Source organism: Thermobia domestica, chromosome 1, assembly GCF_964235325.1.
Source record: "Thermobia domestica chromosome 1, izTheDome1.hap1.1, whole genome shotgun sequence".
Lineage (NCBI taxonomy): Eukaryota > Metazoa > Arthropoda > Insecta > Zygentoma > Lepismatidae > Thermobia > Thermobia domestica.
In genome coordinates, this window is record NC_137454.1 from 303,646,809 (window position 1) to 303,659,792 (window position 12,984).

Sequence of the window (12,984 nt, forward strand, 5' to 3'; positions counted from 1 at the left end):
TGTCGTATTCTAATATTTTAATTAACAGATTGAAAAGACCAAGGGTTCTCAAACTAAAAAAGAGTGGGGTAGAGAGAGTGCGCTCTCTAAAAACTGTGAAAGAATATTAAGCTGACAAAGGCTATTGAGATAAAATGAACTATGTAATTACTTTTACATTTCAAGGGCTTTCACACACACACACACACACAAAAATGCTTATCTAAACTTTGTACTGGACGAAACTTAAACTAAGCGTTGAGATTTTGGTTTTCCTTTTCATGCGAGTTTAGCAATATTGGCCCTATTTTAGCTTATACGATTTAACCTCTAATAAACAGATTATATTCATCGGAAAAACTTACACTAGGTGATTTTTTTTGCATGGTATGAATGTGTACGTAATTCGAACTTCATTCCAAAGTAAAAACTCAATGGTTGCTTGAGTCCTAGAGTACCCAGTGTTTGTCGAAAAAAAAAAAAGTTATCTTTTAGGTATGTAAGACTGAAATCCGTCAGACAGTGAGCTATAGCTATTCGTGTCTCTATCACAATTTTTTTCGACAAACTTTAAAAAATAAAATAGAATATAATAAATTATATTCTGACTCGTATCTTAAAACAAAATAATGTCTAGGGTAATAAACTTAATAAACAAGTTTATAACTAAGGATCTTATCTACATATGAAATCATAACACATGAGTTACCTCTATTAAAAGTTTATTTAGAAAATGTCGTTAATTCTATGAAATATCTTTCTTTAAAAGTGCATTAGAAATGCTGTAGGGTATTCTCTTCTCTAATTCTTTAATTTTTCTCTGGTTCTAGTAAACTTTATAAAGCTAAGGTTTCTCTAATTATGTGCCTGTGGCAGACAGAAGGGTTAGCCCTCACTAAAAGCGTCCTCTGTCGACCTTAACTTATAAAGGGCATTGACTCACTACATCAAAAACCCTGGCCTACGACCCTATTTCGTGTACCCCCTTAAATAGGAGATGCACTAGAAGGATATCTATCTAAATACTTATTATAGGGATAGGTAGGTAAGGAGAATGAGTTCGGCTTATAGTAGCGAAAGATTCTTAAATAGATCTGGCAGGTAAAGGTTAGATAAGAACCATACTCCCTGAATTAGGAGATGTGATTCAAAAAAAAAAAATCTAAAACTCTATCAGTAGCCTCTTACGAGTCCACTTCGAGGGATCGAACCCAGGAATCTGTGTTCAGAGTGTTCATAAAAACCTATTGTGTCCTACACGAGGAACAAATTACCTTATAACCGACCAAAACCGTATACAGCTTCAGTTTTGAACACGTACTCAAAAATTCTAGTATCTGGGAATTGTCAATCTAAATGCCATATCCACCTAAATATGGAATGTAGCATTTCAAGGATCAAATCATGTCCCTATTCTACAGGGCCTAATTCCCTAGCAAAATTCTTTCTTGAATTAGTATAAGAATTATTTTTCTATATCCCTTCTTCTCACAGGACCTCATTTTAGTCCAAGAAAGAAAGTCCCTTACAAATAAAAACCTACTAGAAGGTAGAACCTAATATAGCTCATGCCTTCTGCCCTATTTAAGACTCGGAGAACCTGACGAGTCTAAGCAAGACCACCGTAATACTCCCCCTCTTTACTTGAAGTCATATCCTCTTACGGGGAGAAAAAAGTTCCCACTCGGCTCACAGAGCCGAGTCCGTCCTATAGACTACATTTTTGGAGATTGTCCGAAGTCTCCCCCAAGACTGACGGTCAACTGACCTCTTCCCTGTAAAAATCTTCCGTTTATATAGGAAAGCTATCGTATCAAAGCTATGTAGAAAAAACGAATGGTGGGGAGGAGGGTGTCCTCCTACCAAAAAGAAGCGTTCTCTGAATGCTTTGAAACTGACTTGTTATTCCCTGAAACAGAGTTGCTATCTAACTATTCTTTTTACTAGAGGTATTTTTTGTAATAGCTGAAAATAGAAATAATATAAATATACATAGTAAATACAACAATTACATTTACATACAATTAATAATAATAATAGTTAGTCACCAATGACCAGATCTGGATTTCTTAACCTAATAATAATAACTTAAAATATATAAACAGTACCAATATTAAGATATAAAACATATATAAAATTAAAAACATTATTTAAACATAAAAACCAGCAAGTGATCCAAAAGTGTCACTTGCACCAGGTGGTCGGGACCTGCCTGAAAGACATATCTGAACTACTCTCCTCCTTAAATCCAAAAACTTCGATGATATAGTGCATACTGTACTATAAGCTATCCACAAGCGTTATCATAAATAAATAATACAGTATTACAACCAGGGGCGGATCCAGGACGAACTTCTGGGGGGCGGTGGGTTGTAATACTGCTACTTAGAGCTACTTGTAAGAAGTCCTAACTCTGAGATCGGTTTTATTTATATATAAAATAAGAAAGTTTCCTCTTCTGGGGGGACGATCGCCCCGATCGCCCCCCCTGGATCCGCCATGGTTACAACTTGACAACGTTAGTTTACAAACACGATCAGTGTTTCCAATTTAGTAACTTACTTTCTCATCAATTCAAGTGGTTTTTGCTACCTATACCTGGAAATTTTTCTAACGGTTAGTGGAAAACAATGTTTACCACAACCTCAAGTAGTGTTAAACAGAGTTAAGTGTCTATTGCACCAGACAATAGGCGATCCACTTCTGAGTCACCGTGTCTATCTTAAAATTTTCAATTAATGAAATTTGCTTACAAAAATGATTAATTAGTATTAACGGATAATGATTAAAAATTTAATTCATAATTTTAATTATATTTAAGTAGTGTTGCTCACGAAATGAGAGATTCCTCATTTTGTATAGATTCTCACCTTGAAAACGAGAAGAGATTTGAGATAAGAAGTACAGTTTTAAAATTCGAGGGGAAAAAGGAAAGAAGACAATTTTAGTCTCGCTTACCACACGAGAAATTTCTCGAATCTCGTAAGCCACACTAGTTCACCCAATCGCTTTTATATCTCAAACACTGTTTTAGTATTACATGACTGATAGTAAAAACTATAAGCTAATAAAGAGATCGTATGGGCATAATGAAGAGTATTTATTAATGTTTTAAAGATACGCAAGTCGTTACAGAATATACTTCAGTTGTAAATATGGCTTAACTGTTGTTATATTATATCCTTCCTGGACATCTCGTGGTATAAAAGGTAATTGATAACCTTTATATGTAATTAAGAAATCAGGACATTAATTTTGTACATACATTTACAAAATGAAATGAGAAAAGTTCGACTCAAGACAGCAAAATCTTCCTCATCTCGTCTCGTCTCGTGGAACACCATATTTATGCGATAACATCGAATGACCAACACTAGCAGGTATTATATCGTTCTGTATCTTGCAATAGGTCGTATGCTGAAAATCACAACTTTACAATAGAGCGAAAAACTCAGTTTTGAAATAGGATGAGATATACATTTTTCTGCATTATATATATATAACTCTGCTATTATTATTCGGATACATACGATACTTTGCCAGGTGATGAAACAAGTGCCGCCAGATCCAATTCTGGTGTTAACTAAAAATACCCAAATTTTAACATGCGACGTATTGCACAATACAAACGATTTCTTTCCTTGGGGGGGAGGGATTCTGGCAGGTGAGATTGTGGTCTGTTCTCAGCACTGATACGGTGGAGAAGGGTTGGTGACATGCTCACAAAAATGAATAAGAATACACCTAATTGTTGCACATTCAAAATGGTTAACGGTGAGAAAAAGTTACGTGCCTTACATGAAACATTATTAAACTCAAAGGGGTGGATTGCTCTCCCAGACCTTGTGCTTACCCGAGCTCTAGAGTTTGAACACTTCATCTCTGGAACTGTATGTGTGTAAATAAACATATAATATTCAACAATTTTGATTTATAATGCACATATGTGTCAACTCTTTCAAATATTGTTTATTAACTTACTCTGGAAAGCAAAATTAACATGTTAACTCTAAGCCAAAAAGTTGAATTTTTCAATGATAACAATTGTCAAAAAATACATGAAATCTGAAACTGATCCATTCGCTTATTATAATCACATAATTTATTGCTGGTCAAAGTAACATTCATGGTTTGCACATTTGGACCTGTCATTAAGCCCGCATTAATTACGTCATGCACTATTAAAAAATTTTTAAAAAAAATAAAAAAAAGAGAGGGAAGTTTACATGCAGTTAGCTAGGTCAATGAAGCTCTTCTGAATTGGTTACGGTAGCTGGGCAAGTTGGTTTAAAACATTTTCCAGTGGTATAGCTTTGAGTGACTGGCTTACCGCTCATAAAACCTGTATATCATCTGTAATTTAATATTTTTTTCTGTTCTCTTTATTTACGTCTCTTGTCCTTCAACACATTAATCATTTTGTAGACACGATGTAACAAAAAAATGTAAGTCATAACAAAAAAAAAAAAAAAAAAAGAGAGAAGCAAAAAGGATGAAACGCTTCGGATAGATTCTATCCACGTTCCAAGAACCCGGTGTAATGACCTAGTGATGAGTCTTTATTTGCTTTGATCCCTATAATGACCATCTCTTTTGTTTGATTTTGACGTCAGAAAATGTCCAAAATGAAATGTAATTTTCATGTTATACTGCTAAGAGGATGAAACTGATAGCAAATAAAAAAAAAAAGAAAAAAAACTGAATATATTACTTTATCATCTATGTTGTAAATATAGGCACATATTTTATTTCTTTCAAGGGTTCTCAATTTTCAGAAAAGTACTGCATTGTTCCAGGGCTTCTCAAACTTCTTTCATGTGAGACCACTTCTACTAATAAGAATTTTCTACGGATCAGCCTACTAATGTCCCATTCGAAAGTAAAAATTTATATATATATATATATATATATATATATATATATATATATATATATATATATATATATATATATATATATATATATAATTAAAGACCATTAACAAAATTTGAATCGATACTTGCAGAAAAAACCTGAATCCATTCTTTATTGAAATTGGTTTGTGATCATTTTCCTATTCTATATGGGTATACACAACGTTCTGTATAGAAAATACCGAAATCGAACGTTTCACAATGTAAACTCAACGTTGAATTGTAGGCTGAGTGCTGAAAGATGGTCATTGAAGAGATTTCAAGATCAGCAACCTCAACACGTGTTGTACAGTGGAGGGTCAAACTTACTGCCCTGTATGAAGTGTTTTTAGATTTTTTGTCTACCCCTGTATATATACCGTTCTTATATTTCTTAAATCACTCCTGACTTTTCGTTCATTTACTACATCCCTACCGAGTGTCTAGTATATTTTTCTTTCCGTCTCATCACTACGTTTGTCACCAGTTTAAAGTCATAAGGGATACATATACACAGGCCATTGAGTTCTCATAGTTGATCTAATATCACTACCGTTTCCATTTAACTGTAGTGACCACAACCAGTAATCTACAGAAGACTCACTAACACGCTTCTTATCTTTGTTTGTTTGTTTGTTTTTTTTCAATACCACAGAACAAAAAATACAGGGATCGGATACAGTGCCAGCATGCAGATATCCAATAGCACTTTTTTGGGTTCCCTAAACAAATTTAGTCTACTATGAATGAGAAAGACCCTTGCTTGAGCTTCCAAATTGCGCTGATGACATACGATAGAGTAGAAATAATAAGAACTGTCTCCGAAATAGGAGTGTTTCGGAAGTGCCTCCTAAATTGACCACTATCTCCAACACATAACGTTTTCGAATCACACCCATTAACCTTCTTGGACATTGCTGCTGCAGAACACAAATTACCGTCTTCTGTAGAACAACGGTTTTCAACGGAGAGGCAAAAAAAGCCGTGAAGGCAGAATAAAAGTGTAATCTAAATTCCAAGACATAAAAGAGCACTTTGGCTTCGTTAATTAACGACCTTTATGAAGTAGGCCACAGGTCCTCCTCTCTCGCTCTTTCGCTCAGCGGACTGAAATTGGAGAACAACCGCCTCCTATAGGAGCCCTAGCGCTCCGGAAGCTTCGTTTAATGCAATTATGCAACTGGAGCTACTAACGGACGATTAACGCAAGTATATCGGCGAAGAACGTGTTCGGAAATGTAAAGCACCTTAAAGTCCATACACTTTTCTTCACTGTCTATCCAATTTTCTTCCTACAGCATTTACAGGGGAAAAAAAAGTCTTTTCTGTGCTTCTGAATGTGTCTAATTTCAGTTGTTGGCATAATTGTTGTGAAAGAAAGATATTCAATTTACTGTTAAGCTTATTGTGTTTAGAATGCAAAGTACTCAATTATCGGCTTAATAGTTTTTTTTTTTTTTTTTTTTTTTTTTTTTTTTTTTTTTTTTTTTTTTACAAATAATGAACAAGGTAAAAAAAAAAAAAGACAGCCAGAAGCAACAGCATTAAAGATTAATAAAACTATATTCATGAACTGTAGGTCGCAAAAACTACTACATGAGTACATTCAAATTAATCTTCCAAACATACATTATTCGGTACACAAACTTTACTGGGACCTGACAGACCCTGCAGGACTTGGATGATTTTACATAAAATTTTGAAATTAATTAATTAATTATCTAATGTGACCGGATTATTTGATTTAACGTAGGAAGAAATAATTAGGTAGTTTTTTCTAAAACAATTATGTCAATTTCTCGCCTAGAGAATCGCAAATTAGACCTACTGATGGTGCTCGATTCTAACTAAATGTGTAGATGAGACGAGTGGTCGCCGCGATACGGGCGGATACCTATACGTACGGAGAATAACTGTTTCGATTACCTTTGTGACTGTAGGGATTCCCGTCTCTCGGCGGCTGATCCGCTCCCATTTGTACGTCATTGTTTTTGTCAGGTGAGACTTTTTGCGTAATCTTTTCGCGCATGTGACATATGCAGCATTATATCAGCGTCTTCGCTACTTGCCGAACCTTTCTCATGTGAAAACTGCCATTCTCGACCCACAATTTTTTTTTTAGATATTTCTTGCTTGATTTCATGTTACTTATTTCACCATCCGTGTTCTAAGAATAGACTAATCTACGCCTATCTAGGGTTGTCTACGAAACAAGAGCTCAGGCTATCTCGTCTCGAAAATTTGTCGAAAAATTGATGTCTCAAAAAATGTATATTTTTCTATCGCAAGAACTCTATCTCGTTTCATCACAAAAAATCCTGTCTTGTCTCGTCTCGTGGGAAACCATACTTTTGACGTACATGACAGGAGAAAATAGACGCTCACAAAGCAAACACTAATAGAAGTTTTTACAGCTTCACTAGATCAAACAGAATATCGAGAAAGTTTCTACCCGGAAAAAAAATTAGGCTGGAAGACTCGGCCAGATTCACGTTATTTTGTTTCAAGCAAGAGAATATTTTCGTACAACTTCGCAGAAGTCGTGCGTACTACCCAACAGTAGATCACACATTACAGGTTAAGAAACTATAATCTACATTAATGTTGAGAGTTGATCCTTTTGTAGCTGCAATTCTTTCCAAACCCTCTCAAGGCCATTAATAAAATATAATTAATTTTTAAAAATTGAGTTTTGGATAGTATGTATATTGTACGCGATCGACGCAACTCATTTATTTTTTTTATATACCTAACTTGGCACGCTCTTACATCTTGAGAATTTGAGTTTGCATATGAATTACTATTGTAATATCCTACACGTTGTCTATATTTCTAAACACCAACACCTGTCGCCTATTTATAAACAAGCCAACATGCTCCCTTATTACAACTACTACGAAAAAGTAGACGACAGGAATTTTCATTACCATCAGCTCATGTGAAAAGATAAAGACTAGCGCCACCGCTGTCCAGAAGAGGTTATTATAAAACACCAGATAAGGTCTTCATCGACATCATTTGTCGGCCGGTCATCCTTTCTCTTAGTTTGTCTGGAGCTCTGAGAGATCTAACCTAACCAAGCCTCTTAGCTTGCCTGGAGATTTGAGGCCTCCTCTCACTTAGCTTGCCTGAAGCTCTGCGAACTTCAACCTCTCTTTGCTTCCCTGGAGTACTGAGAATTCCTAAACCACTCCCACTTAGTTTGCCTGGAGCTCTGAGGTATCCTTCCTTTAGCTGCCTGAACTTTGAGTTACCCATTTTTATCCAAAATACATAGAGAACTTTGTATTGGTCTTCATACCACTATTATAATGACTTTGTATGTTGTATTTATAATTAACACTTTTATAATAATAATGAAAAAGGTTGTAGGGGAAAACCGAATCTCGTGTGCTAAATCACTCTACTTACTGCCTCGTCAAGGTAAATTTAGCCTATGGTCTAAGAGTATTTGGTTCTCCATTTATAGGCCATTATAGTTAGAGGTTAGACTTAGTCAAACTTTTAATGGAAAAAAAAAATAATACGTGATGGATTAATGTCATCTGATCTTGACCAAATTTGATACGACCGTAGATCTTAACGAGTTTAGTAAGCACTGGAAATACTACGATATATAAGCCTATGGTTCCCGAGTTATGGGGCATACAATCTAATTTTCGTAAAAAAAAAAAAAAAAAAAAAAAAAAAAAGTATTAGAACAAAAATACGTAGAACAAATCTGTTATCAAACGCACACGCTAACGTATTAAATGCATGCACTATCTTTCATTTCTAACCCATTAATTTAAATTAGGGATTATTTTTTTAATGAACTGAAATTTTAATACTTTGACTGATTTCTTCCTCAAATCTATTTAAATGTCTCTTACTACCTGAAAACTAAATTTTGTTACGGATAATTGAAATATTTATCAAATTTAAGTAATATTAATTCATGTAGTCCGTAACGCAAATTCATTTTAAGAAAGGCAGGAACACAGGGTTCCCACTTACTTGACGAGCTAGAATTCCCTGATTTTTTAAAAGGTTTTTCAGGTCTATATATTTAATGTAAGAAAAGCAATTATCTTTTTTCCAGTTAGGAATATTGTCAGTGAAAGAACCTGGTCTGATTTTTAGAGTGAAAATATTAAACCAATGGCTCGAGTTCTCCAGTTGCAAGAGTTATCATTTCTTTCAGGAATTCTTTCTTATATAAGAAATGCCTGCTGTATCAAAATTAAGGTTTAAAACAATGAGTTCTGAGAAAAAAAGAAGTCCGTACTTAAAATTCCCTGACTTCTCCCGGTTTTACAGCTTTTCATGAAATTCCCTGACTTCTTCCGGTTTTTACAGCTTTTCATGAAATTCCCTGACTTCTGGTTTTTTACAGCTTTTCATGAAATTCCCTGACTTCTTTTTATGTAAGCTGAGTTGCTGACTTCTCCAGATTTTCCAGGTTGGTAGGAACCATGTTACCTAGACTTAAAGAAAAATCAGTAAAATCACATTATTATATTTTAAGTTTTTTTTTTTTTTTTTTTTTTTTAACGAAAACAATTCATCATATGAAGTATTCAACACCGTCAATTTGAGGCGGAAGAAAATAGATGAAGAAACATAACGTTTCATTAGCTACGTTCGTAAATGCAGTATGTACTTACACTAAATATTTTCCTTTTGTTAAAAAAAAAACAATGATTTTCTTTTTCGTAAAAGGGAAATTTAGTAGTATTCTTGTCCAACTATCGGATCAATAGACAACGTGTGTATTTATTACGTACTCCGGAGTAGTACAACATATAATGTATTCAGCTGGGGTATGTACATATTTGTTCATGGAAGATTAACTGGGATAAGAGAATAGTAAGATGTACTTACCTGAGGGGAGACAGCCAATTAATCAAAAAGCAGAAGACTAATCACCTCGTTGCAACACTGCATACATTTGCACTATAGACACAAACTGTTTATTAAGCCTCGGTGTCTTTCGTTATAGGCACAGACAATAAGAGACATGTTTACAAACCTACTCAGTTAGAGTCTGTCAATTAATCTTCCTGATTAATTGCGTATCAGTTGTCCAAATATTTTTGTATTTAACTTTCACAAGGGTTCGTCTTTGTACTGCGTTCGACAATTGTACCTCACGTTGTATTTTATTTACTTCTATTTACTTATTTACTATTTTTTTTAAATAAATGTTTATTATGTTCAAACAGTTTAATGTTCGATATGAGAAATAGTGGGGTGTATAAATGATGATCTGGAAAAGATCGGTGTGTATTAGCTTAAATGTACACTTAAGAATGGTATTTATTATTATTATTATTATTATTATTATTATTATTATTATTATTATTATTATTATTATTATTATTATTATTATTATTATTATTACATTAGCATTTATATCATCAGAAGTGTTTTATATGTTATAGGGTAAGGCAAAGGAAGATGACACACAATTCAAAAAACAAATATTTAGAATTCTGTTATCTTGGTCATAGCCTTCAAAATTGGTGGTTAGATACAGTCAAATCTGACAAGGGAACATTCCGATTTTGTAAATTCAATTTCTGAAAATGATTGCTAGCACTGGATTCAGCACCAAAAGAAACAGAGAAAAAGAAGGTGTTTAGTGGTAGACCGTATACAGGGTGGGAGATAAGTGAGGGCAAAGTGCGAAGATAGTATGTAGAAAATGTCTACAAATGTCATGTTAATTTTGAAACGAGTAGAGGAATTGAGGTCAAATGTTAAATATGAGCAATGAATGTAGAGTTCCACTGAATAGATGTAATGTGAGTCATGAAAGACATCTGAAAAGCCGCCATGTTGGAATTAGCACAGAATAATATACGGGAAAGGGGTCATGTGACATATGGCTCTTGACGCACACCGTCTATTGAAATCAATAGTGACCAATACAGTTTGAGACCTCTGTTTAATTATAACTGTTATGGAACTTATAAATGATTGTGTAACTGACACAAAAATGGAGACAACAGTGTGCACATTTGAAAAAATAAAGACGGACAATCGGGCTCATCACAGCTGTCTTCGGTATTGAAATTGAAGCAGTAGCCTAATGCGCCAGACGCTGTTTACAAATACCCAGTTTTGTAGAAAGCATATCTAATCAAAGTTTGGAACGCTGGTGCTGTACACTGGAAGTGGTTGAATGATTGCAAGAAGTTGTCCCATTATCATATTTTGAAGTCAGATCACAGAAAAACGGTGTCTGTTATATACTGTATATTTTACGAAATTCGTATACGTACGGAAGAAGAACACATCCAACGCTTGTATAAGCGACGTGCAACCATAAGGGATAAGGAGTCGGATAAATTCAACATTGTCTGGTTTCTAGACCAACTCCTCGTCTTTATTGGTTCTCCATGAATCAGCGAGGGGTTGCAGTTTTATCTGCTCTATAGAAGGCCAGAAAACGTCAGTCATGAACTCTTTCAGGTTGTCCTTTGTCATATTTGCACTTTTACCAGCATGTGAGCGAGTATTCAGTAGATCGAGATGTTTGTTAGCTGGAAAGTGGCCTCATTCATGTTTGTGGTTGTTCTTCATTCATGTCACATTTACGATAGTATTACTATATTGCCATAGCGTGGAACGCCTCCTGTTGCACAGGCCTCAAACTGCATTGGCCACTATTGATTTCAATAAACGGTGTGCGTCAAGAACCATATGTCACATGATCCCTTTCTCGTATATTCTTCTTGCGCTAATTCCAACATGGCGGCTTTTCAGATGTCCCCCATGTATCACGTTACGAATATTCAGTGGAGTTCTACATGCAATTCTCATATTCAACATTTGACCTCAACTCCTCTACTCGTTTCAAAATTAACATAGTATTTCTAGACATTTTCTATGTTCTATCTTCTCACTTTGCTCTCACTTATCTCCCATTCTGTATACAGTCTGCCACTAAACACCTTCTTTTTGTATGCTGAATCTAGTGCTAGCAATCATTTTCAGTAATTGAATTCACCAAATCGAAGTGTTCCCTTGTGAGCATAAAATTTCCCTATGTGATCAATGAAACTCATTCGATCTCGATCAAATCTGCACGCTGGTAGATTTTGACGAACTAACCACGTATATAAAATATTATGGTGTGGATGCCTTTGGTTCTCGAGTTATGGGTCATCAACGTTGGGATCTGGACTTTCTAAAATGTTAGGGGTTATAAAAATTTTCACTATTAACTAGCTGAACCTGCGCTGTCTACTCAGCGCATCGTTCTGTTATGACCATGAATCTCCTTCCCATGTGCATGCCTCCTTACTCACGCAAGGACAGGAAACTCACAAAGGAAGTGAATTGCTGCATACAAACAAAGAATTCAATGTATGGATGTTGGAGTGAGTTTGTAGTATATTCATATAAATGACATGATATCAAGTAGATTTTTCCCTAATAAATTCATATCCATCCGAGTACGTCTCATTGCAGCTCTTGAGTCCTTTGAAATTGTCAGCATGCAGTAGGTTTTGCCATTCAGGTTTAGGCAAAGCGCCTGCAATGTCCGCCAACCCGCTTTGCATAGCTCTTCTACAGGTTGCCTAACAAAGAGATTAATCTTATCTTCGCCCTAGCTACAGTATTAATCTTACGGGCTCAAAATGACTCCCAAAATGTTAATAGAACAATAACGGCACGATCTTTGAAAATTTGAATGAAAACTGGCAGGTCTACAAAGAAGTTGAAACAGACAAGTGAAAACAACACGTTTCTAGAGCTTGTGGTTTCCGACAGCTCATTGTCGAAAAGAATTGCCACAAACATACACACGCAATTGGCCACAAACATATAAACGGAGTTGACCACAAACATATAAATCTAGCATTTTAATATATAGATTCTTATCTTAACAGTTACTACTTAACCCTCTTAAGCTCCTCGTTTGAAGTTAACACATAAGGCTCTCGGGTCCATTTGGACACATTGTGCATTTTCGTTTTTTTTTTATTCATGTATGGTCTTAAATGTTGGAGTAATAAACCGATTTTACTTATGTACGTGTTATCATTTATCCTGACTTTTGTACTAATATCTTGCACATCGTACAAGGGCGTAGGAGTGAAATGTGCACATCACTTTCTTGTCC